Genomic DNA, 27,374 nt, shown 5'->3' with positions numbered 1-27,374 from the left:
AATACCTTAGTAACTTGCGATTCGTTGATGATATCGCCTTGCTTAGTAATTAAGGAGACCAATTGCAATGCATGCCCACTGACCTGGAGCGCCACTGCAGAAGGGTAGGTTTAAAAATTAGTCTGCAGAAAACTAAAGTAATGTTTAACACTCTCGGAAGTGAACAGCGGTTTACGATAGTTAGCGAGGCATTGGAAGTGGTGAGGAAATACATCTATTTAGGGGAGGTAGTGACCGCGGATCCAGATCATGAGACTGAAATAATCAGGAGAATAAGAATGGGCTGGGGTGCGTTTGGCAGGTATTCTCAGATCATGAACAGCAGGTTGTTATCCATCAAGAGAAAAGTGTATAACAGCTCTGTCTTACCAGTACTCACGTACCGGGCAGAAACCTGGAGGCTTACGAAAAGTGTTCTACTTAAATTGTGGAGGACGCAACGAGCTATGGAAAGAAGAATAATGGGCGTAACGTTAACGGATAAAAGCAGTTTGGGGGAGGGAACAAACGCGAGTTAATTACATCTTAGTCAAAATCTAGAAAAATAAATGGACATGGGGAGGGCATGAAAAAAGGAGGCATGATGGCCGATCGGACTGGATTCCAAGGGAAGGGAAGCGTAGCAGGGGGCGACAGAAAGTTAGGTGGGCGGATGAGATTGAGAAGTTTGCAGGGACAACATGACCAGAATTATACATGACCGTGTTATTTGGAGAAGTATGGGAGAGGCCTTTGCCCTGCAGTGGGCGAACCAGGGGGATGATGATGATGATGATGATGATGATGATGATGATGACAAGGGCATACTTGAAAATCGCAGTGGAACTATCCAAGATGTCTATTATATTATAAGGCATTCGCATGAAATAGGCCCATTTTAACGCGGTAGCATTAGGGGCCCCGTAACGCAGAAAACTTTGTGTCGGCGTCTGGCGTCGGCGTTCCCGTGAGCGAAAATTCCCATCTACATTTATGTATATGTACACACCATGCCTTGCTATTTACCACGCGGTATATGTTGGCTATATTGCCCCTCCAATCTATCATTGAAGTTGTTCATATCCTGTTTTATATTCTTAACAAAGTTCCAATTTTGAGAATAATAGAATGTCATTATTAAGATAGTCACTCCCAAATGTCATGAAACAAAACACCGAGAGTGGATGCCTTTTATGTTAAATCTTCCCAGACAGAAATATTAAAAAGGCCATACAGTACAGACACCGGAGACGGATGTAATCTTTTTCGCGCCGCTGTGGGAAGGGAGGGGGGGAGGGTCCACCGCGAGGATCAACTCACGAAATAGGGCTCGTTTCTACCAGTAAGCTCGCCTTCATGCATGGCGTTTGTCGCCAGCGTTTCCCGTAAACATTACGGTTACATGAGCAGCACTTGCAGGTCAGCGTGAGAAGCAGTCGGGGATTTTTGAATGCTATCGCGTTGCGTGGTGAAAGGCGACGCTTAAGCGTCCTGCAGTTTTGTCGGACGTTTGGACTTGAGACCTATTTCTGACATATTTGTGCAAAGACTGTTCAGCTAAGAACATAACTTCCATTGTGTTTTGCTTTGTACAGAACTGCGGTAACAACACCGAAACGATCCATTCTCATCTTCAATAATGTTACTGGTAATGGATTAAGGTTATGAAGTTTAAACGAAGCAGCAGTCATTGCAGTGGAAGCCTCCAATTCACCCTAGCTCCATGTTGATTGTATTCTTGGATATTCACTGCACAAATAAGTCGTACTTGCTGGACAAACCGCAAATATCTAGTGAGTGAGTGAGTAAAAAACTTTATTGAGCTCTAGATTCGCTGGTCTTGTGCTGTCGGGTCTGCAGTCTTCAGATGGATTCGTCCAGCATCTTGCAAAATGGTCGGTTGCCCTCAGTCCAGAGCTCCGCTGGATGCCGCAGCCAGCTGTGCTTGCCGAATCAGACCTTCTTGGTCGACCCGGCGATCGCTGGAAAGCACTCCTTCCCATTGCTCCGCACTCGACTTCGGTATAACGGGTATCACGTCTATCGTCTGGCATGCCGACGTTATGTGATACAGCTTGGGTGTTTCCTGGCACCAGGGGAATTTGCCATTGTATTGTGTGGGATATATTTTGTCGAGTACGTTTAGGTTCGGGTACGAGCCCGTTTGTTGCAGCATCCACGCGAGAGTCCTCTCTGCTAAGGGGCTTGCGCGGTGGTGGATACCGCTTTCTGCAGCCCTTGTAGTAATTTGGTATCGCCGAATAGCCTTGGGGTACAGGTTCGTTCCCTTTGAGGTCGCCTACGTTGGATGCTGGGTAATAAGTGTACCCTCGAGCTATCCTGTCCGGCTCTTGGTTCCCTGCCACTCCCGCGTGTCCCGGCGTGCATACTATCGTATGCCTAATGGGTTCTTTGTTTGGTTGTCGTTGTGTTATGTGGTCCCCGGAGTGGAATATGCGGAGCGCTTCGTGCCTTATTCTGCCACGTAGGCAGTCATGGCACGCCGTTCGTGAGTCTGTGAGGATTGTTAGAGACCGTTTAAAACGATATCCTTCCGCTGCCGCTAGAGCGACGGCCGCTTCTTTAGCCTCGGCTATCCTACATTCTTGCAGTGATGCGCTGGTGATCTCGCGTAGGCTCAAATCAATCACCGTTGGTACCGCGTTGCTGTTGCTCTGCCAGCTTCTCTGGCGTATGTGGCTGCGTCCACGTATACCGTCGTTTCTTGGGGTGCTAGTGTCTTTTGTAGATATTCGGCCCTCGCCTCTCTGCGTGCTTTGTGCAGGTTGGGATTCGTGTTGCTGGGTGTGGGTGCTAGTTTTATTGTTTTGCGATAATCGTACGGAATTGTTTCGGTCCTCTGTATCTCTTGAAGTTGATCGGCCCAGCCTAGTTTCTTCAGGAGCTCCCTGCCAGATGGAGTCTGCTGCAGTCTGCGCGGTTGGGAGACTAGTTAAACCTCTCAATTCCTCGAAAGTGTTGTGTAGTCCTAAGGCTAGGAGCTTTTCGGTTGATGATTTGGGGAAGGGGGAGTGCGGTTTTGTAGGCTTTGCGTAGAATCGCCTCCGCCTGTTGTACGTCACTCTTGATAAGATTGTAGTAGGGGGTGGCTGTATGCCACTCGACTGACCACCAGACTTCTGACGCGCTTGAGTGTGTCTTCCTCTCGCATGCCGTGGCGTCTGTGTGAGATGCGCGTGATCATGCGGGCCACTTGTAGGGTGGATGCCTTGAGCAGGGCAAGGGTGAGGGTGCAGCGTTGGTTTGACTATTCACAGCCCCAGGATTCCAATGAGCGTCTTTTCCGGTACCAGTATCTGTGTATACATGCTCGAGCTGACTATATCGGAGAAGAAAACACAAAATAAAAGTGATTGTCATAATGTTTTTGTGATATAATTACGTGAAGTTTCGATTAGCGCCGTGTAAAGTCATCCGATGGTTGTTTCGGAGGTTCCCTTGAACGCTGAGTTCTTAGTATTAGTCAAGAGGGGCATAACGATGTTGCCCTAGGGGAATGGAAAATCGACCGGGTGCCCTGCATATCATCGCCAATGATGTGGCAGGCAGTGCTCTCATGGGCCTAAAATCCCTGACCCAAGATAAACGATGCAGTAGCCCCATCTCACGCCGCGTTCCTGGGCTTAAGCTATCGAAATGACTTGACTGCAAACGCAAGCAGGAAACTCTTTTTCTGTCCCTGATGATGACTCCAATGACTCGGGACATGAAACAGTATACGCGGAGGCAAGGAAAAAGCCAAACGACTGCGGCACGCGGGTAAGCACGTACGCAATCTACAAAGGAAGCATGGCTTTGCAAAGGATGCGCTTCAATGCGCCTCAGATTTGGATAAATCTGTTAAATTTGCAGGTCAAAGGCGCAGTGAAAAAAATGAACGTGCGCAGGTCAAGAAACGCATACAAATATCGAACCTTTACCATAATGAGGTTCTCAAGCGCACCCACCACCATAATGATCAGACCCAAGTCCGCAGCGTCTGTTCTGGTGATACCAGACACCGTCCAGTACGCCTAGCTCAAAGAACGCCTCCATAGCGAAATACCGGCCACCAATCGCAAAGTGTTTGGTGCAAACGTCATTCCCGTGGGCATGTTAGCAAACGTAGCAACGACATCATTTGTGAAGAAAGAGAAACTCGGCCCTGTTCCAATGCAATACTACGTCGCTACACGGAGGGACGCGACCAAAAGTGCCATACATTATATATATATATATATATATATATATATATATATATATATATATATATATATATATATATATATATATATATATATATATATATATATACGCGTAGACTGCCAACAATTTTGAATGACTAACGGCTTGATAAAACAAAGCAGCCTGTTCTTGGTGTGTTTCGGGGAAATAAGCTCCCACGTCACGTACGCATGGAGTATATTGCGCATCATGTGAAAGCTTTTCGGACAACGCCAATCTAGTTTTCGCACTGTCAAAGGAGTGGTCACAAAGCGAAGATTTACCAACATGGAGCACGACGTTGTAGATTCGAAGGAACGCACAATGCAGGCTGTATCAGCAGCACTATGACGCGACGATATCTACATTGCCAAGGCAAAGATGTTACGAGTGATCAAAGCTGCCCACACTACGAGCGCGAACTTTTCATCTGCCGAAAGCAAGCTACGCAGCCGTCACTCACACGCCGCCAGTCAATAACCAAAACTATCCTTGATGCGCGTTTACAAATCTTTTTCATCGAAAGTAGCAGAACCAGGAAACGCAGACGAGACAGATGTACCGAAATTACCAGTGAACTGTCTTGATGCACAGGCGTACTGAAGAGAGCGCCAAGAGGCCTATGACTATGCGTATGACTATGCAGCATAAGATCGTGAAACAGGAATCTCGTATGCTAGCGCTGAAGAGACAGACCCATCCAGGCATGCTTACTGCTGCCAGTCTCAAGGAAACAGGAGGTGAAGCAGGGTTAGGGGCTCCCCGGTAACGTTACCTTCCAGCCACAGTCCAACCTTCAACGTGAATTGGTCCCCTGATACCATTCATCACGCAACGCATTGGTTGCAGCGCAACTGTAAGAAATGCGTTATTAGAGTTCAACTCTCACACATACAGAACTCTTCTTACGTCTAAAAGGCAACCGAATTTCCGTGTTCTTCCTTTAAGAAATGGACGCGCCACTAAGACTGCAGTTGTCTGGCTATAACAAATACATTGAACCTAGTATACCACGCAAGCTGAAAGACCACCACGTAGGCTCAAACGTCACTGATAGAAGCTTAGCTAGTGTGTTTATCAACAAGCGCAGTCCGTAAGCTCAGACCGACACTCAAGATTTGCGCACACACCTCGCCGCTAGATCGTTCTAGTTGCTGCGACATTCGCAAATTTCAGACTAACAGTCGCTTCAGTTTATATACGACCTGGTTGCCAAACCGGAGAAGTTGGGTGTGATGAGTTGAGTCTCGAATCTAAAACAGAGATGTCCCGCAGGACATATCATTATAGCTCGCGATTTCAATGCGCCACATAACCATTGGGGCTACAGAATAGCCTCAGTATGTCACCGAACACTTATAGTTGCATTGGAGAAAAGCCACTTCATCATCTCCGATGTCCGTGGCGTCTACATTTGGCAGACACTAAATGGACAACAGCAAGCTAGCACACCAGATTGTATGGGCACGTCGCAACACTTGCGCTTACGCTGGAAATTCAAATGGAATAGATACGGATATAACCACCGTGCGATTCTTCTTAGCATAGACAATATCAGTCGAACCTACCGAAATAATGGAACGACATACACGTGAAAGTGAGTACGCTTCCATAAGGTGTACGTGGACGACACGGGTTCTTTCCTGGAGAAACTAAAGATAGCAAAGCAGAGGGCTACAATGACAACGCGCACATGGTGGGAAAACCCTGCCCCTGACTTGTACATGCTGAATCTCAGCTTCATGAGTTCGGGCACAACAGCAAGTGAAACGCCGCTTTAAACATTTTGAATTTCGCATAATTAGTATTCGTGCAAAGGCCCGAATGTACTGAAGGAGCTCCGCCGTTCGCGATGGTATCGTAGATGCAGTGGACTAAAGCATCGTACTAACCCTCCCCATTGACGATGCCTAGCATAGAGCTTTATCATCCCGCGCATACAAAACAACCCGCGTGGAGCATTGCCCTCAAACAGGGACCATAAGAGCAAGATTTCGCTGCTCAACTAGTTACTCAGTTTCCCCGCTCGTGGTTCCGACTACAACAGACAATAGATCAACTGTCGAATCCCGGCAGATTACCAATGCAACACATATGCTTGATCATCCGTTCTCTACTGCCGAGCTCCGTATGCATTCATGAAACTCAATGGCAGAGCTACAGCTCGACCTGATGGTTTCACATATACGACAGACCACATTCTTCCTGATGAAGCAGTGACAGACCTTCTCGACCTTATAAATGGTGTATGGGAAGCCGGAATTGTACAGGAAAAGTGGAACGATTCCCCAGTGATTCATTGTAACGTCACATGTGGGCAAGATTATGAAAAACAACGGTGGCGGAAAAGTTCCAGTGGTTTCTCGAAGTTCAACGAAAACTTCATCATACATAAACAGGCATCCGTGTTAGCTTGTCGGAGCAAGACAGCCTCTTTATTATGCAGAATATCTCACCTCCGACTGCTTGCAAAGAAAACGTATACTAGCCGCCGTTGATATACACAAGGCATTTGACAACGTAGGAGTAGGTGCTATGTTGCAAGAAATACACGCACTATGACTAGCAGGTCCCATAGTGACATACATCGCTATTGACAAACCGCACGCTTCGAGTAAAGATAGGAGATCTATTCTCTCCGCTTCATTACATCACACATACCCTTCTGCAAGGCATAGTGTTGTCCCGTGTTATGTTTTAACGTAGCCATGCGCCACTTGCCATATATTCTTGAAGATATAGGTTGAAAACTCTATATATCAAGACAAAATCATAGGATGTACCACGGGCACACTATATATCCCGACGAAATCACAGGATGACCCACGGGTGGGCCACATGCTGTACAGCAAGATGCCATCCAAGAAGCTCTAGACACGGGTCCTGGCACGAGCTGAAGACGTCATTTACAAGAATCGCCTGGCAGCCTGCCTAGTTTAGCGTCCCTTACCTCTCACCCTTTGGATTAATAAAGTAGTTACTCACTCGATAGCATCTTTCAGCACTCAGGTTCTCTCCTGCCCCTTGAAAATCTCAGCATATTGTGCATGGTCCAAAGAAGATGAAGGAAGAATTACCAGGCATAATGAATGTGCGGGAACGCAAGGAATCCCGATCGAAAAATCACAGTACGACAGAAGCCATCATCATCATCGTCATCATTCGCCTGGCTACGCCCACAGCAGAGAAAATGCATCTCCCATACTTCTACAACTACCCATGTCATATACTAATTATGGCCATATTGTCCCTGCAAACTTCATAATCTCATCCGCTCACATAACATTCTGCCGCCGCCTGCTACGCTACCCTTATCTTGGAATCCAGTCCGTAATCCTTAATGACCGTCGGTAATCTTCCCTCCTCATTACATGCCGTGCCCATTTCTTTTCCTTGATTTAAACTAAGATGTCATTACCTCGCGTTTGTTCCCTCATCCAATCTGCTCTCTTCTTATCCCCCCTTAAGGTTACACCCATCATTCTTCTTTCCATAGCTCGTTGCGTCGTCCTCAATTTAAGTAGAACCCTTTTCGTAAGCCTCCAGGTTTCTGCCCGGTACGTGAGTACTGGTAAGACAGAGCTGTTATACACTTTTCTCTTGAGGAATAATGACAACCTGCTGTTCATAATCTGAGAATGCCTGCCAAACGCACGCCAGCCTATTCTTATTCTTCTGATTATTTCAGTCTCATGATCTGGATCCGCGGTCACTACCTGTCCTACGTAGATGTATTCCCTTGCCGATTCCAGTGCCTAGCTACCTATCGTAAACTGCTGTTCTCTTCCGAGGCTGTTAAACATTACTTTAGGTTTCTGCAGATTAATTTTTAGACCCATCCTTCTCCTTTGGCGTTCCAGGTCAGTGAGCATGCATTGCAATTGGTTACTAAGCAAGGCAATATCATCAGCAAATCGCAAGTTACTAAGGTATTCTCCATTAACTCTTATCCCCAATTCTTCCCAATCCAGGTCTCTAAATACATCCTGTGCCTCCACAGAAGCTTAGGGCTCACTACATCGGACACATGCAACGACACTGCGTGGCTTCAGGAGACACGGCGCTGCGCCCGAGCAACACAAGGGCTCCTACGAAAGATCATGAGTAGTAAAAGGGATGTCATAGGAGGCACCATAGTTATAATGCAGAAAATCTCCTTATGTCGATAATTCTGCACAGATTCCCTTTCACACGAATCACGGTAACGATGCGTCGTTGTCTCAAAGCAACTCATCATGAAAGTCTATGTATAGCGTATCTTTTTCCGTAGCATACTCCAAACAACACGCTTTATTCGGAGGCAGAAAATAACACGCTTGAAGAGTTAGGGGAAGTCGCAGCACGTGCCCAGGTGCAGCGGCTCGCTTCTACGTCTTGAGGAAGAAGAATACTAGGCCAGATCTGTCGGAATACACATGCTCCTCTTCTTCCAGCAGCTTCGGCACAATGACTGCGCATGATGGCTGCTATTGTTAACCCTCACAATCAACGTGGTGTAAAAATAACAAAGTCAGAGGCGTTAATTTCACCGCAGAGCTATCCTTAACGATAACTCACCCCAATGCATTTACACTTATGCTGCTGTTTCAAAGAATCATGCCAGCACTAACTGGACGAAGAGCGACGGTAGCAACGCCACAACTGCTTATAGCACGCCTATAAGCACGATCGGTGCCGAGCTACAAGCTATGCTACAGGTGGTACAAGAAGCCAGAAATGGTCGCCACGAGCATGTCAGCCCTTTTCACTTATACATGGATTGGCAAGACGCCGTATGCGAACTGAGAAAGGGTGACGTACTCCCTTTGACAAATGCCACCCACGCAGAAGTGACCGAGTCAGAAAGACGCAGGAGGGAATGAGCGATCGAATGTGCTCATGAGGGGATCAAATTTACACCTCCCATTCTCCTTGCGACACTTCCGTTGTGGCCAGTTCGGCAGAAGATGTAGATGCTGTCCATGGTCACCTGTAGCTCCGACAGTATAGACAGTTTGCTCTAGAGCCGCTTCTGCCCGAAAGCCACGATGTCCTCCCTCATGCAATGACATGCCGAGAATGCGTGGCACTCCGCCGTCTGCGTGCCGGAACGACAGTCACACTTGCGTTCAGAGCCCAATACCCTGACAAGTCGCTTCACCAAACCTGTGGAACTTGCGAGACAGGCGAGCCAGCCACAGCTCACCGCGGATGTGTCTTGGCCTATCGCACTTGACAAGAATCTGTGTTGCTGGGCTACGGAGCTCAGCCATTACGCTAAACGACTGCATCCTTACAAGAGAAACCCCTGAGCATGGCAAAGCTATATATGACAGCTTGCTGCTCTACCTGTTAAGGAGCACAACAATGATCCTAATCTAGGCACCTAGCCTGTACAACCACTGGGATTGCCTTTTCATATGTGTAAACGTTTTCTTTCAATTATTAATTGTTTCATTTTCACTACAGAAAGTGCATACAATAGTGACAACGTAGAGTTATTGATTTAATTCTCGCTGTGTGAGCACTTTAACTTGCAAATAAAATTCATTGAGAGACAGAATTCCCGCAATTTTTCGTACTTTTTCTTACTTTGAGTGGCTAATTTCAATACTCAGAGAAGTTGACATAGCACCAAATTTTATTCGCGTAAGCAGGTTGTAGATTTAGAGTCTACTAGGTGGGGCACTAGAGTAATCATTACCTATTAGTTACAGTACTAAGGGCTATGGATTGCTAAGAACTTCAATTGCATTACTAAGTACTACACGCATGAAAATGCTATCAATGACTCGTGTGTGGTGGGCAATGTTCAGTGAACTTACCGAGGTAAAGGTAGAAGGCTGCTTAGGATACAAGTTCCTTTAAAATACTTCACCCCCCCTACCACTCATACCACTGAGGCTGTTAGCCAGACGATGGTGGTTGGTGCACCTAGACTGTTAACAAACCTGACAATAATGTGTATTTCTTTCTTAGGGACGATTATTCAGAAAGACGACTTCAGTAAGATGAACTCTACCATTCCCTTGAAGAATAGAAATGCTTCGACCAGTATTTGCAATTTGTGGACTTCCCGGGCAGATAGAACAAGCAGCAGCCGCCAAATTCTCCTGGGTTGTACATGTCAAAACCGCATTTGACAACGAAGCAGGACGTGGTGGGGGCCCGCGGGTTAATTGTTTTGGCTGGAAAATATCTTTCTGGTTCTTCGGACATTAGACAATGATCAAAGTAATCTTCAAAGGCTCCACACGATCTGATTTTCACACACCGCATCATGCGGCTAGCAATTTTGCAACAGCTCGCGGCAACAATTCGCTGCTTGATGGAACCTCGCGAGAAAAACACCCCTGACTTATGATTCTTCAAGGACTCAAACGCAGTACTTAAGGCGAAAACGCCGAACGCCTCAACAACGTAAGGTTAAGGGCTGTTGCTATTTCACTGCAGTCCCGGCCTTGCCGTGGACTACCCTTACAATGAAATACAGAGGTCCATCACTGTTCTTTCGTTTTCCTTCAAATGTCACCGTTAGATTCTTCAGACGGATTGTCGAAGCTTTCGGAGACTGTCTGTCGGGCGACGCTGACACGCTCTCCCCATGATGTTGACCGTCTGCGGTATGTTCCAATCGATTCTCAGGCTAATAAAGTTCCCTTTAAATGGAATAATCTTCACGCCTTTAGAAAAGATTAGCTCTGCGTTTCCTATGAAGTTCGTTTGGTTCCATTCGAGCGAACTTCTTTCATCGCCGAAGAGTACAAATGCTTCAACCCCCAAAACAAATATTTTACTAAGGTTAGAAGCATGTAGTCTATCTCAGGATCGCCAAAAAATTACGGCACAGCCCATCTCACGGTGACTGCCAACGGCAATGCGAAAGATAATCAAGCAATGCAGCGACAGGTCATATTACTGAAGCCACATTTAGTGAACACGTGTAGTTGTAATTATAACACTTTATAGGTGCTTCCACTGTACGCCACATAATCCAAAATCATTCCCCTTTTTTATGGTGATCCTCATCATCACCATCAGCCTGGTTACGCCCACTGCAGGGCAAAGGCCTCTTCCATACTTCTCCAATAATCCCGGTCATTTACAAATTGCGGCCATGTCGTCCCTGCAAACTTCTTAGTCTCATCCGCCCACCTAACTTTCTGCCACCCCCTGCTACGCTTCCCTTCCCTTGGAATCCAGTCAGTAACCCTTAATGACCATCGGATATCTTCCCTCCTCATTAAATGTCCTGCCCATGCCCATTTGTTTTTCTTGATTTCAACTAAGATCTCATTACCTTCCGTTTGTTCCCTCATCCAATCTACTCTTCTCTTATCCCTTCACGTTACACACATCATTCTTCTTTCCGTAGCTCGTTGCGTCGTCTTCAAATTAAGTAGAACCCTTTTCCTAAGCCTCCAGGTTTCTGCGCCGTAGGTGAGTACTCGTAAGAAACAGCTATTATACACTTTTCTCTTGAGGATAATGGCAACCTGCTGTTCACGATCTGAGAACACCTGCCAAACGCACCCCAGCGCATCCTTATTATTCTGATTATTTCCGTCTCATGACCCGGATCCGCAATAACTACCTGCCCTAAGTAGATGTTTTCCCTTACCACTTCCAGTCCCTTGCTACCTATCGTAAATTGCTGTTCTCTTCCGAGACTGTTAAACATTACTTTAGTTTTCTGCAAATTAACCTTTAGACCCACCCTTCTGCTTTGCCTATCCAGGTGAGTGAGCATGCATTGCAATTGGTCCCCTGTGTTACTAAACAAGGCACTATCATCAGCGAATCGCAAGTTACTAAGGTATTCTCCATTTACTCTTATCCCCAATTCTTCCCAATCCAGGTCTCTGAATACCTCCTGTAAACACCCCATGAATAGCATTGGAGATCGTATCTCCCTGCTTGACGCCTTTCTTTATTGGGATTTTGTTGCTTTCTTTATGGAGGACTACGGTGGCTGTGGAGCCGCTATATATATCAATCAGTATTTTTACATACGGCTCCTCTATAGACTCATTCCGCAATGCCTCCATGACTGCTGACGTTTCGGCAGAATCAAACGCTTTCTCGTAATCGATGAAAGCTATATATAAGGGTTGGTTATATTCTGCACATTTCTCTACGACCTGATTGATAGTGAGAATATGCCATATTGTTGAGTAGCCTTTACGGAATCCTGCCTGGTCCTTTGCTTGACAGAAGTCTAAGGTGTGCGTGATACTATTTGCGATTACCTTAGTAAAAAGTTTGTAGGCAACTGACAGTAAGCTGATCGGTCTATAATTTTTCAAGTCTTTGGCATCCCCTTTCTTTTAGAAACGGATTATGCTAGCATTCTTCCAAGATTCCAGTACGCTCGAGGTCATGAGGCATTGCGTATAAAGGGTGGCCAGTTTCTCTAGAACAATCTGTCCACCATCCTTCAACAAATCTGATGTTGCCTGTTTTCCGCAGCTGCCTCCCCCCTTTGCATCGCTCCTTTACTTTCATAGCGCTTTGTTTACTTCTTCCGGCGTTACCTGTGGGATTTCGAATTCTTCTAGACTATTCTCTCTTCCATTATCGTCGTGGGTGCCACTGGCATTGTATAAATCTCTATAGAACTCCTCAGCCCCTTGAACTATCTCATCCATATTAGTAATGATATTGACGGCTCTGTCTCTTAACGCATACATCTGATTCTTGCCAATCCATAGTTTCGTCACTGCTTTTAGGCTTCCTCCATTCCTGAGGGCATGTTCAATTCTATCCAAATTATATTTCCTTATGTTATCTGTTTAACGCTTGTTGATTAATTTCGAAAGTTCTGTCAGTTCTCTTCTAGCTGTAGAGTAAGAGGCTTTCATACATTGGCGTTTGTTTATCAGATCTGTCGTCTCCTGCGATAGCGTACTGGTATCCTGCATGCGGAGTTACCACCGACATCTATTGCACACTCCGTAATGATGCTCACAAGATTGTCGTTCATTGCTTTAACACTAAGGTCCTATTCCTGAGTTAAAGCCGAATACCTGTTCTGTAGCTTGATCTTGAATTCCTCTATTTTCCCTCATACCGCTATCTCGTTGACCGGCTTTTTATGTACCTGTTTCTTCCGTTCCCTCCTAACGTCTAGGCTAATTCGAGTTCTTACCATCCTATGGTCAGTGCAGCGTACCTTGCCGAGCACGTCTACATCTTGTATGATGCCAGGGTTCGCGCAGAGTATGAAGTCGATCTCATTTCTAGTCTCACCATTCGGGCTCCTCCACGTCCACTTTCGGCTAACCCGCTTGCGGAAAAAGGTATTCATTATCCGCATATTATTCTGTTCTGCAAACTCTACTAATAACTCTCCTCTGCTATTACTAGAGCCTATGCCATATTCCCCCACTGACTTGTCTCCAGCCTGCTTCTTGCCTGCCCTGGCATTGAAGTCGCCCATCAGTATAGTGTATTTGTTTTGACTTTACCCATCGCCGATTCCACGTCCTCATAAAAGCTTTCGACTTCCTGGTCATCATGACTGCATGTAGGGGCATCGACTTGTACCACCTTCAGTTTCTACCTCTTATTAAGTTTCACAACAAGACCTGCCACCCTCTCGTTAATGATATAGAATTGCTGTATGTTACCAGCTATTTCCTTATTAATCAGGAATCCGACTCCTCGTTCTCGTCTCTCCGTTAAGCCCCGGTAGCACAGTACGTGCCCGCTTTTTAGCACTGTATATACTTCTTTTGTCCTCCTAACCTCATTGAGCCCTATTATATCCAATTACTAATCTAACACCAATAACACTGCTAGACTCGCCTCACTAGATAACGTTCTAGCGTTAAACGTTGCCAGGTTCATATTCCAATGGCAGCCTGTCCGGAGCCAGGGATTCCTAGCACCCTCTGCTGCATCGCAGGTCTGACCGCCTCCGTGGTCAGTTGCTTTGCAGCTGCTGGGATTGAGGGCCGGCGTTTGATTGTTCTGTTCATATAGGAGGTTGTGGCCACGTACTGCACCAGGGTGGCCAATCCTGCTCTGGTGAGGGAGTACGCTACCAGTTCTGATCAGCGGGATCAGGCCGACTCCAGGCCTCTTTATGCAAGTTTATCAACACGCGGATTTTTTAAAATCCGGTGGAAAATTGCGCGGCACCGGGATTCGAGCCACCGACACTCGAGGCCGGTGTTCTACTTCTACGGCACCGCTGCACCTTTTTATGGTACTCACTTCTTAAAGTTGCCCTTAATTGTGGAGGCATGAGGACGAATGTTTGATGCCGACGCGGTTATGATGGAATTAATTAGAAAGAATGATATCGATCGAAGGGCAAACGAGTGTCACTACGACGTGGTGGTCGTCAGATGTCGATAGGTGATGACGACGACATGACGGCAGTCAGGTGGTGTTGACTCTATGACGACTATTGTATGATGACATCCAGATTGATAAGTTGGAATAATATTGGTAGCACAACCAACATAGCATGACAATGGAGGAAGGTTGAGTCAGTGACTACGAGGCACTGACAACAATGGCATCAGGACGGTGACATAAGCACGATCCAATGTCAACTGCACGATTACAACACAATGATGAACAAGTAGTGGTGTCATTGGGTCGACGAATATTGTGCGACGCTGACGGCACGATGACAATGGCATGACACAACTGAAGTAATGAAAACAGGAAAACGACAGCGTGATGGTGATGGCATGATAGTAACGGTATGACGATGATGGTGTGACACGAGTCGTATGGCACAGCTGCAATGAAGACTAGAGTACGACTGCGATTGCATCCCGACGACCGTATAACAACGAATGCATGACAACAATGCAGTGAGTACGATGGCATGAAAACATGAGGATAATGGGATGGTGAAATGTGTATGATGACAATGGCGTTACGGTAACTCTATCACAAAACCATCGTCGTCACATGTGGGACGACGATGGCGTGAGAAGGACGGCATTAGAACGGTCCAGTGATAAAGCAGCAGTCTATATTCTAGACGACTATGACGGGATTAGGATGATCGTCTGGCAATGCAGGCGTCATAGCGACTGTCTGACGATGACGGCATGACAATGGTGGCATAATCACGATTTAATGACAACAATGTGATTTGAATATAATAAAGAAAGATTGACGACAGCGGAACAACGAATGCGGTATGACAACGACCATATGGCTGCAATGAGATGACATTACAGAAGTATGACAATGATAAGAAGATAGCGTGACGACGACGGCATGACGACTCCGTGATCACAATAGCATGATGCCTACGGCACTCCGAAAGTCCGATAACAAAGCTGAAATGACGACGACGAAATGACCACGATGGCAGCACGACTTAGACCACTGGGTCGGAGTATAAGGTGTGACGATGAAAGCAAGACGAGAGTGACATCATAAATCTTGAATGACTACGATTGAAACGCCACGACTGCATCATTACTGCGGTGTGGCTGCCAATGCATGAAGACTGTACGACGGCGACATGTCGAGTGTCGGAAGACGAATCTGTAATAACGGCGATTTTACGACCACGACGGCACCACGACCACGAGCCACACACCACATCACATGGCTACCCAACACTGCTGCTACGTCGGCATGTGAGGGTCGACAACGTCAGACCACCACCTGTGACGACGTCACCCACATTGTTCGCCGCGAACTCGAGGCCACCTGTTCACCACCTTTGTCCATGACGCTTCCCGATCCGCCAGCAACCACCACTGCGATGATCCAGGCCGTCGTCCGACAGGAATTTGAGAACATGGGTCTGAACTCCGTGTGTTCCACGTCTCAACCCAGCGTTCCCAGTTCTCTAGCGGCCCTCCTCATCCCCGGCAGTCCTTTTCCGCCTCATCTCGCCGCAACCCTTCCGATTGGCGTACCTCTGATGACCGGCCGATGTGCTTCCACTGCTGTCGCATCGGCCACGTGGCTCGTCACTGCCGCAACCGATGGCCACCACCTCATCGGACATACACCGCCGCTTATTCCCGCACGTTTGGACCTTCCGTTCCCTATGCCACCCGCCATGAATCCACTGCCGCTGATGCTCCTGCTACGAACCTTCGGTACAGCCGCTCGCCCTCACCTCGACGCCATCAGTCGTGTTCTTCCCAACCCCGTGGTTTCTCTTCGCCGCCTATCGCCTCCCAGATCCAGCCGGAAAACTAGGCACTGCAGCTTCTCGAGGTGAAGCTACGTGTCGACCCTGCCTTCAAATCCTCTGCTCACGTTACCCACGAACCGAAACCTTCTTGACGTTGACGATGACGGCTATCCTGTCACGGCACTCATCGATGCACGAGCACATCTTTCAATTATGAGTGCTGCCTTCCGACGACGACTGAACAAGATCCTCACCGCAGCGTCGGCACGAGTCGTCCGCGTTGCGGATGGCGGTACTGTGCCTATCATCGGCATGTGTACGGGACGAGTCAGCATCGCCGGCCGCCACACTCCTGTCCTCTTCACCGTAATTGTTCATTGCCCCCACGACCTCACTCTCGGCCTCGATTTTCTCTCCGCACATTCTGCTCTTATTGACTGCTCTTCCAGTACCCTTCGCCTTGAGTTGCCGATGCTCGCTGAACCTTCTGACGCACCCCACTGCCGCTTACGTCCCACCGGCTTTCTTCGCCTGCAGCCAAAGTCAATAGCCTACATTAAACTGTTGTCTTTCCAACTAGTTCCTGATGGCGAGTACCTCGTCACTCCTCTGTCCGACATTCCAATAAGGTATGATGTTGCAGTGCCTCACAGTATACCTAATATTACTGGAAACCGCACTCGCATGCCTGTCTAACTTTGGATTGGCAAAGCAAATTCTACAGCAAGGTATTTGCCTTGCCACCATTGATTGTCTCGGCGATCAATACGTGGCAGCGTTATCGACCGATGGTTTTCGCGAGCTTAGCATGCCGCTCGCGCCAGCCTCGGGTGCCGATCCCAATATAAAGAAAATGTTTGCGACGGACCTGTCTTCTGTGCAGGCCTAAGACCTTCACCAAGTGTTATCGTGCACCGCGATATTTTCGACTTCCACGATCGCCCTTTAGGCCAGACGCTAGCGGTCAAGCATCGGATACTTACTGGCGATGCTATGCCAGTAAGTAATCGACGACCGTATCGAGTTTCTGTGTCGGAACGCCGAGTAATTCAAAACGAAGTCAACAAAATACTCGATAAAACACGATTGAGCCTTCTTCGAGTCCCTGGGCGTCACCTGTGGTGTTGGTTAAGAAGGAGGACGGCACGTGGCGCTTCTGTGTATACTACCGTCATCTGAACAACATTACTAAGAAGGACGTCTACCCGCTCCCACGTATAGACGACGCCCTTGACTGGCTGCACGGTTCCAGCTATTTATCGTCTATTGATCTTCGTTCGGGATACTGGAAGATTGCTGTTGACGATATGGACAGAGAAAAAACCGCGTTCATCACACCTGATGGCCTATACCAGTTTAAAATAATGCCATTTGGATTATGCAACGCCCCTGCCACCTTCGAGCATATGATGGACTCCTTGCTCCAAGGTTTTAAATGGTCCACATCCCTCTGCTACGTTGACGACGTCATCGTCTTCTCGCCAACATTCGACACTCACATTGAACGCCTCACAACTGTACTTGATGTATTTCTATAGGGGAAGCTACAACTTAACTCGTCCAAATGTCGTTTTGGCCACCGGCAAATTACTCTACTGGGACATCTCGTTGACGCTTCCAGAGTACAGCCTGATCCCGATAAAACTCGCAGTGTCAGAGAGCTTCCGATTCCGAAGGCAGCCGCAGACGTTCGAAGCTTTGTAGGGCTGTGCTCGTACTTTCGTCGTTTTGTTCCAGATTTTGCGACAATATCTAGACTTCTAACTATTCTTTTGAAGGAAGGCGTACAATTCTTGTGGGGCACTGTAGAGGCCGCCGCCTTCTCTCGTCTCGTCATTCTTCTAAACTCACCACCCATTCTCGCCCACTTCAACCCTGATGCCCCTACAGAATTGCGTACAGATGCCAGCGGTCATGGCGTAGGTGCCGTCGTAGCCTAGCGTCAGCGTGGCCAGGATCGCGTTATTGCTTATGCAAGCCGCCTCCTAGCACCATCGGAGCGCAACTATTCCATTACGGAACGAGAATGCCTTGCTGTTGTCTGGGCAGTTGCGAAGTTCCTTCCTAACCTTTACGGTCGCCCTTTTTCCGTAGTCACTGACCATCATGCTCTCTGCTGGCTATCTTCGCTAAAAGATTCTACAGGCAGGCTTGGTCAATGTGCTTTGAGGCTACAAGAATTTTCATATTCCGTGGTGTACAAGTCTGGCCGCCTGCACCAAGACGCTGACAGGTTCTCGCGTTACCCTGTTGACGACTCTGACTCCTCTAATATTGCCAGTGCTTCTTGCGTATTCTCTGTATCACAGCTGCTTCATTTTGCCGGCGAGCAACGCCATGACGCCTACATCAGAGCGCTCATAGACCGTTTTGAGCACTCTCCGGCCGATGCTACTCTACGCCTCTTCGTCCTCCGCGACGGTACTCTGTACTGTCGTAACCTTCATCCGGACGGCTCCGAGTTCCTACTTGTAATACCTAAACACCTCCGCTCCACCGTTATAGAAGAGCTCCACGACGCACAAATGGCAGGACATCTCGGCGTATCTAGAACCTATGACCATGTACGTCGCCGTTTTTTCTGGCTGAGTCTTGCCCGTTCCGTACGACGTTACGTCGCCGATTGTGAAGTTTGCCAATGACGCAAGAAGCCTTCCCAGCTCCCCGCTGGTTACCTGCAGCCGCTCGACATCCCGGCCGAGCCCTTTCGTCGTGTCGGCTTAAGGCTTCTCGGCCCATTTCCGGAATCTACATCAGGGAACAAGTGGGTTGCAGTCGTGGTGGTCTACGCGGCCCGGTACGCCGTAACCCGTGCTCTTCCGACGAGTTGCGCAACTGATGTTGCAGACTTGCTCCTACATGATATTATTTTGATGCATGGTGCTCCGCGTCAATTGCTTACAGACCATGGCCGTACGTTTTTGGCCAAAGTCATCGACGACATTATTCGTGCCTGCTCAATACGGCATAAATTTGCCACCTCCTACCATCCCCAAACGAACGGCCTCCCTGAGCGCTTAAACCGAACCCTTACAGACATGCTATCCAAATACGTTTCCGACGACCACCGTGACGGGGACCTGGCTCTACGTTACATTACCTTTGCTTACAACTCTTCCCGTGTCGAAACTGCTGGCTTTTCCCCGTTTTACCTCTTGTATGGCCGCGAACCAGCGCTACCACTGGACACTGCGCTCCCGTCCGCCACAGCTTCAACTAGTGATTACGCCCATGATGCAATCGCCCATGCTGACCACGCTCGCCAACTTGCGCGCGCTCGTCTACAAGAGTCTCAAAACAAGCAGAAGCAACGCTACGACCTCCGTCACCGTGATGTCCATCTTGTGCCAGGCAGCCTCGTGTTGCTTTGGTCACTTTCGCGTAAAGTTGGCCTATGTGAAAACCTCCTTTCTTGTTACACAGGACCATATCGCGTGCTCCGCAAGGTGACCAATGTCACCTATGAAGTCGTTCTAGCCACGCCCACTACGTCCTCCACTGTGACAACCAGTCACATTGTCCACGTCGCCCGACTCAAGCCCTACAATTCCCCACGCGCCTTGGATATATAACAGCACCGTGACGGTGATTTTACCGCCGGGAGGGTAGTATTACGCTATCATCAAGCGATGCTCAATAAATGAGCCGCCGCGAGAACGACGATCAATTTGGTCGGTGTGCTTGGTGCGAGCGAGTGTCGTCCTGGCTGCACGGCTCCAGTGTAAATAGCCTGTAAATAGCCTCTTCTGTCTGTGTCTTTCCACACCCAACAATATGAAACAGGTAAGGGTGAACGACACAAGAATACTGTAGGTGTCCAACTACTAGATGCACACGAAAGTTCTGTTCTCGCTACGCATACACAAACACACACATATAAATGAGCCAAGCTTTCCACTTTGATATCTCCATTAGAGGCAATGACAAACATTACTTAAGCAGTTTGGTGTAGGCATCGGCCTCTGTCTTGCTTCGAGCGATTTTTCATATGGTGCCGCCAATCGCTTGGCTTGCTGCTGATGCCCATTAAGTTGTTTCGTATCAACTAAATGTCGGGTAATGAATGGTGCTTGGGACTAGGCCGAGGCACTGGGGCCAGCTATTGAGATAGAGCGAGAAAGGCGAAACGAAAGACAGGGAGCTTAACCAGACACTATTTTTATCTAGTTGGATACCCTGCACCGGAGGAGGGGTAAAGTGATAGGTAAAAGAGAGAGAAAAAAATGAGAAAAACTCATTCCCCTCCCACTCTGTGAAGAAGGATGACCAGCGAAGCTGTGTATCACCATGATCATTTGCCTGGTTACGCCAACTGCAGGGCAAAGGCCTCTCCCATACAACTCCCACTACGCCGGTCATGTACTAATTGTGGCCATGTTGTCCCTCCAAACTTCCTAATCTCATCTGCCCACCCAATTTTCTGTCGCCCCCTGCTACGCTTCCCTTCCCTTGGAATCCAGTCCGTAACCCTTAATGACCATCGGTTATCTTCCCTCCTCCTTACATGTCCTGCCCATGCCCCCATTTCTTTTTCTTGATTTCAACTAAGATGTCTTTAACGCGCGTTTGTTCCCTCACCCAACCTGCACTTTTCTTATCCCTCAACGTTACACCTATCATTCTTCTTTCCATAGCTCGTTGCGTCGTCCTCAATTTAGGAATAACCCCTTTTGTAAGCCTCTAGGTTTCTGCCCCATACGTGAGTACTGGTAAGATACAGCTGTTATACACTTTCCTCTTGAGGGATAATGGCAACCTGCTGTTCATGATCTGAGAATGCCGGCCAAACGCACCCCAGCCCATTCTTATTCTTCTGAATATTTCACTGTCATGATCCGGATCCGCCGTAACTACCTGCCCTATGTAGATGTTTTTCCTTACCACTTCCAGCGCCTCGCTACCTATCGTAAACTGCTGTTCCCTTCCGAGACTGTTAAACATTACTTTAGTTTTCTGCAGATTGATTTTTAGTCCCACCCTTCTGCTTTGCCTCTTTGCCTCTCCAGGTCAGTGAGCATGCATTACAGTTGGTCCCCTGAGTTAGTAAGCAAGGCAATATCATCAGCGAAGCGCAAGTTACTAAGGTATTCTCCATTTACTCTTATCCCCAATTCTTCCCAATGCAGGTCTATGAATACTTCCTGTAAACACGATGTGAATAGCATTGGAGAGATCGTATCTCCCTGCCTGACGCCTTTCTTTATTGGGATTCTGTTGCTTTCTTTATGGAGTACAAAAGTGGCTGTGGAGCCGCTATAGATATCTTTCAGTATTTTTACATACGGCTCGTCTACACCCTGATTCCGCAATGCCTACATGACTGCTGAAGTTTCGACTGAATCAAACGCTTTCTCGTAATCAATGAAAGCTATATATAATGGTTGGTTATATTCCGCACATTTCTCTATCACCTGCTTGATAGTGTGAATGTGGTCTATTGTTGAGTAGCCGTTACGGAATCCTGCCTGGTCCTTTGGTTGACGGAAGTCTAAGGTGTTCCCTGATTCTATTTGCAATTACCTTAGTAAATACATTGTAGGCAACAGATAGTAAGCTGATCCGTTTATAATTTTTTCAAGTCTTTGGTGTCCCCTTTATGATGGATTTGGATTATAATAGCGTTCTTCCAAGATGCCCGTACGCTCGAGGTCATGAGGCCTTGCGTATACAGGGTGGCCAGTTTTCTAGAAGAATCTGTCCACCGTCCTTCAACAAATTTGCTGTTACCTGATCCTCCCCAACTGCCTTCCCCCTTTGCATAGCTCTCAAGGCTTTCCTTACTTCTTCCGGCGTTACTTGTGGGATTTTGAATTCCTCTAGACTATTCTCCCTTCCATTATCGTCGTGGGTGCCACTCGTACTGTATAAATCTCTATAGAACTCCTCAGCCACTTGAACTACCTCATCCATATTAGTAATGATATTGCCGGCTTTGTCTCTTAACGCATACATCTGATTCTTGCCAATTCCTAGTTTCTTATTCACTGCTTTTAGGCTTCCTCCATTCCTGAGAGCTGGTTCAATTATATCCATATTATACTTCCTTATGTCAGCTGTCTTGCGCTTGTTGATTAACTTCGAAAGTTCTGCCAGTTCTATTCTAGATGTAGGGTTAGAGGCTTTCATACATTGGCGGTTCTTGATCAGATCTTCCGTCTCCTGCGATAGCTTACTGGTATCCTGTCTAACGGAGTTACCGCCGACTTCTATTGCACACTCCCTAATGATGCCAACAAGATTTTCGTTCATTGCTTCAACACTAAGGTCCTCGTCCCGAGTTGAAGCCGAATACCTGTTCTGTAGCTTGATCTGGAATTCCTCTATTTTCCCTCTGACTGCTAACTCATTGATCGGCTTCTTATGTACCAGTTTCTTCCGTTCCCTCCTCAGGTCTAGGCTAAATCGAGTTCTTACCATCCTATGGTCACTGCAGCGCACCGTACCGAGCACGTCCACACCTTGTATGATGCCAGGGTTAGCGCAGAGTATGAAATCTATTTCATTTCTAGTCTCGCCGTTTGGGCTCCTCCACGTCCACTTCCGGCTATCCCGCTTGCGGAAGAAGGTATTCATTATCCGCATATTATTCTGTTCCGCGAACTCTACTAATAACTCTCCCTTGCTATTCCTAGTGCCTATCCCATATTCCCCCACTGCCTTGTCTCCAGCCTGCTTCTTGCCTACCTTTGCATTGAAATCGCCCATCACTCTGGTGTATTTTGTTTTCAATCTACCCATCGCCGATTGCACGTCTTCATAGAAGCTTTCGACTTCCTGGTCATTATGACTGGATGTAGTGGCGTATACCTGTACAACCTTCATTTTGTACCTCTTATTAAGTTTCACAACAAGACATGTCACCCTCTCGTTAATGCTATAGAATTCCTGTATGTTAGCAGCTATATTCTTATTAATCAGGAATTTGACTCCAAGATCTCGTCTTGGATCTCGTCTCGGTGTAGGAGCACCGTATTCGCCCCTCGCACCTCCCGTGCCTCCCATGTATATACTTATGCCTGTTGCATGGGATCCTGGCCAGTTCTCCGGCCAAACTAACGTTCACATTTGCGAGTGTATCAACCTTTGCGAAGGTGTGAGCGCAGACTATAGGTGGGACACGACTCTCATGATCACAAAGTTTTCCTTCTATCTTGGTGCAACAACACGGGTATGGTTCGAGACGCACGACGATAGTATTACCAGCTGAGACACTTTAATGTCGCAGATGCGCGACCTATTGGCCAATGCATTTGGTGACAAGCTTGTTGCCCAAGAAGAACTGGTGATTCGACCTAAGGCGTCTACAGAGCCGTACGCCGTCATCATTAAGGACGTCTTGGATATTCGCCGTAAGGTTCTCAACCGCATGTCTGAGTCGGACAAAGTTGCGTACGTGTTAAAAGGCATTGCAGACGACGCTTTCAACCTGCTTGTTTATGCAAACGTCTGCACTGACGACACCATCTATAAAAAAGGTGGGCGGTATGAACAAGCCACCGAATAAGGTAACGGTTCCCCCTACTTCTGAACACGGCTGCAACTTAGTTCTGTGGGGCTCTCCTCATAGTTCCATCGTTTCGCGAAACGCTTTTCGGCCCTCGCACGACCTCTGATCGACATTCTCAATCAAGATATTGCGTTTTGTTGGAGTCCTCTAGAAGCTGACGCAATCTCTCAACTAATCGCCGTTGTAACTACTTCACCAATCTTCGGCCATTTCGACCTTGTTGCTTCTGCAGAAGCGCGAATGGTCGACAGTCGCCATGGCGTCGACATAGTCTCGGCCCAACAACAACTACGCATCAGACTTGGGCCAACAAGAGCTGCGCATGGACTACGTTGTTGCATCCGTCAATCATGTGCTGTCAGAAAGCTAGTACTATTTGCAGAGTAGTATTGCGTTTCTCTCCACTGGGCAGTCGCAAAATTTCATCCCTACTTGTATGGCCGGCCTCTCCGTGTCGACAATGAACATTGCGCGCTCTGTAGGCTTTCTTCACTGAAAGATCCCACGGGACCCACGGTTCGTCCTCTTGGATGATACAATCGCCCAAGAAATATTGCGGGGCGCGAGCGCGTGGCGAACCGGCCATTTACGCCTTCTAGCGGCGCACCCCTGTTGTCGAGGCGGAAGTCCGCGCGCGTGCGCGCCCCTCCGGGATTGCAAACGTGCATGTTTCCACGCTTCGTGCTTGCCCGCCGGCGATATGGGAATGTAGCCGCGAAGTGCCCCTCTTGCGATTGGCACTGTGGCGCCTTCGACGGGCACAACTTGGTTTGTATAACTGAAATCAGCAGTTCACTTTCGTCTTGCCAGTCTCCTTTTCCTCCACGCCGTTCTGCGAGAGGAAACCCGGTTCGTAAAAAGAAAGAAGCAGCGAAGATCGTCCACCAAAAAGGCGCCGCGCAGAAAAATAACAATACCTGGCGTTATTCACCGGGCCCTATGTGTCCGCGCTGGTGACGTTACGAAAAATTGGCTGAAGGCTTCGCTTGCTTAAGCCTGGAAGATTGCGAAATCAATACCGTTGGCTGCGCCTTGGTTCGGCTGATGATGTGGACATCGTTGCCCTTTGTTAAACACATGGCTCTACATCATCCGACATAGCGCAAGGCAGCGCGCCGACCACTGCGAGGAGCCGAGCTGTGGCCCCATTTATCCTCCTAGCGCGACGTCACACCAGCGAGCGCCCTCACTCGGTAGCGCCGCAGCAGCGGCGCGCAAGGCTTCGCCTCCACCATCGATGCCGAGAGCTGGGGCCCCGTCTTTCGGTCTGGTGTGATGTCACACGGTAAAGTGACGCGCAGCTGTGTAAGGAGGCGCCACGACCACCGATGGGCCGAAAGTGTGAGCAGTATTGCTTTCGCAATAAAAGCCACTGCAGTGGTGCGCGCGAGCTCACGCTTCACATAGTTTTGCCCGTCGAAGTCGCCACCGCGCCAATCACAAGAGGAGCACCTCCTGGCTTCATTCGGATGCGGCCGACGCGCAAGGAGGAAGAGTGGAAACATGCACGCTGGCAGTCCCGGAGAGACGCGAATGCCCAGAGGCGTAGGCATCGACAACAGGGGTGCGCCTCCAGAGAGCGCGAAGGGCCGTTTTGTCATACGCTCAGGCGCCCAGCAATATCTTGTGGGCGAGAGTAACATCAAACCGCCCCAATATCCAGCCCGAAAGCCCTAATTTGCTTCTCGTAGTAGCGAAAAATCCCCGTTCCACTGTTGTGCATTCTTATGTTAGGCAGTTGGTTCGTGACGAACCACCTGCTAAACACCCCGGCAGATCCCGCACGTTCGACCGTATGCGGTGCCACTTCATTTGGCGCTGTCTCGCTCGTTCCGTTCGAGGTTATGTGGCCAGTTGCGAGGAATGCCAACGTCAGAAACGACCAGCCGCGCTTCCTGCTTGGCCCACGCACACTAATACCACATTGCGCACCCGGCGGTGGTCTCAAAGAGTGCTTGCTCTTCAGGGTGGCATTGGTGCTCAGGCACATTGGAGCTACCGATGAGAAGTTGTGTACACATCATACTATAGTGCATCATTGATCTGGTTGGAGCGGACAATAAACTATAAGCTCAATCAACCTTACCCTTTCATTGGGAACTGACAAATGCACAGCTCTTTGTCGGTCTCCCTAGTGCGCCCGATAACGCGACGCCGGTGACGGGGCCGTAGCCTTTTGTCCCAATGCGAGTGTCCTAGGCTCCTGGTCTCTCGCAAAGCATTGTTCCTATTGCGCGGTGGAAGTTGGTACTCCTGTTAAATCGCACGATATTGTCCACGCGGATTGTAAAAACATCGAGCCAGGAGCTCAAGCGTATCGCTAAATGCAGATATCCCTTTCGAAGCCTGCATTGGGCAGAAACTGCCATTTTCTTTAACCCTCTGTGGGTAAACTTATTTTTTGCCGTTATCTTGATGTTCCCACCGCAACTTAACAGCTCTCTAAACAATCAAGAACTGAGCGCGGTCTCCAAAATAGAGGCGCTTTTATCAGAGCAAAACTCCATTGTATTGCTGCAAAAATGTGGTTATATCGCTCAGGAAATTGTTTTCATAGCCAAGTCAGCATTTTGCGATATTTGAACAGGACCGACGATATACGTTTCAAGAAACTTTCCAAACAGGTAGAGTAATATTTCTGTAAATAATAAATGCTTACATGCTTTAGATCCTGCAGAGTGTACGTGCCTGCTGTTGCGACCACCAAACTGGCCAAGAGTGCAAGTCTTGCAGAATACATGGCTAGAAGACCACTGATGTCAAAGCCGCATTGCAAGACATAAGTTGCAGGGATGCAGTGGGTGATTGGGCATTTTTGTTAACATGCTATTGTTGCAACAACGTTTATTTTTTCATGACAACCTTTGTAGTAGGTAATTTGTAAATGTCAGCATGCAGAAACATATGTGGAAATATATGCAGGTGCACTGCGGATGAGTATAAAAACACATCTAAACGACAAGTGGCGCCCTGATGCTGTTATTCCTGGGAAACACCTGGGGCCGTATTATGTAACGGTTCGCTTAGGAACCGGTTCGCTGTGGCTGTCACGTCTGGATTACGTCTCTCGGAGAAAGAGCGGAATGGGGTGTCGCCAGGGGCGCCATTCAACAAGCAGCTGTCTGCCTGAAGCTCACGCCATCATTTTTGTTTGTACTTTAGGGACGATATAGTACTTGAAACGCGTTAGTTTCATTTAAATTTATTTTTCAGCAATAATTGTGAACTGGTGACGCAGACAGCGACTAGTCTTGTAACATTATTTGAGTTGTTTTCTTTCTTTCGTCGCTATGTCGCGTGCCGGCAGTTATGAAAACATCATGGTCCTCTTCGCTTATGTGTTAGGCTTGTTTACGCGCCGAAATTGATATCGCCTCATAAGGATAGACGGCTGAGGCCGCATGTATCTGCGAGACAGCGTGAGGTGCACGTCCCGTTTCTCTATGAGCATTCCTATTTCGCGAACGCGTCATGTTCGCTGCGCCAGCAGGTGACTGTGGCGTATAAGGAGGAGCTGTGGAAGTAACCATTGCGGCGTTACTCAGCGTGGAAGGCCCAGCTGTG

At 48.0% G+C, this 27,374-nt stretch overlaps 1 long non-coding RNA gene across 1 annotated transcript in view; it reads right to left on the bottom strand.

Annotated features, from left to right (window-relative positions):
* The window catches only part of LOC142589060 (uncharacterized), a 72,181-nt gene extending 45,612 nt beyond the window's left edge, over positions 1-26,569 (bottom strand). Inside the window, exon 1 of the long non-coding RNA XR_012829804.1 lies at positions 26,470-26,569. This is a non-coding gene — a long non-coding RNA (uncharacterized LOC142589060). The remainder of the gene's footprint in view (positions 1-26,469) is intronic.
* Positions 26,570-27,374: the final 805 nt, after the last annotated feature.

The sequence above is a fragment of the Dermacentor variabilis genome, chromosome 7 (assembly GCF_050947875.1).
Source record: "Dermacentor variabilis isolate Ectoservices chromosome 7, ASM5094787v1, whole genome shotgun sequence".
NCBI lineage: Eukaryota > Metazoa > Arthropoda > Arachnida > Ixodida > Ixodidae > Dermacentor > Dermacentor variabilis.
The sequence above is the reverse complement of the archived record's forward strand: the minus strand, read 5'-3'. Positions and strand labels throughout refer to the sequence as shown.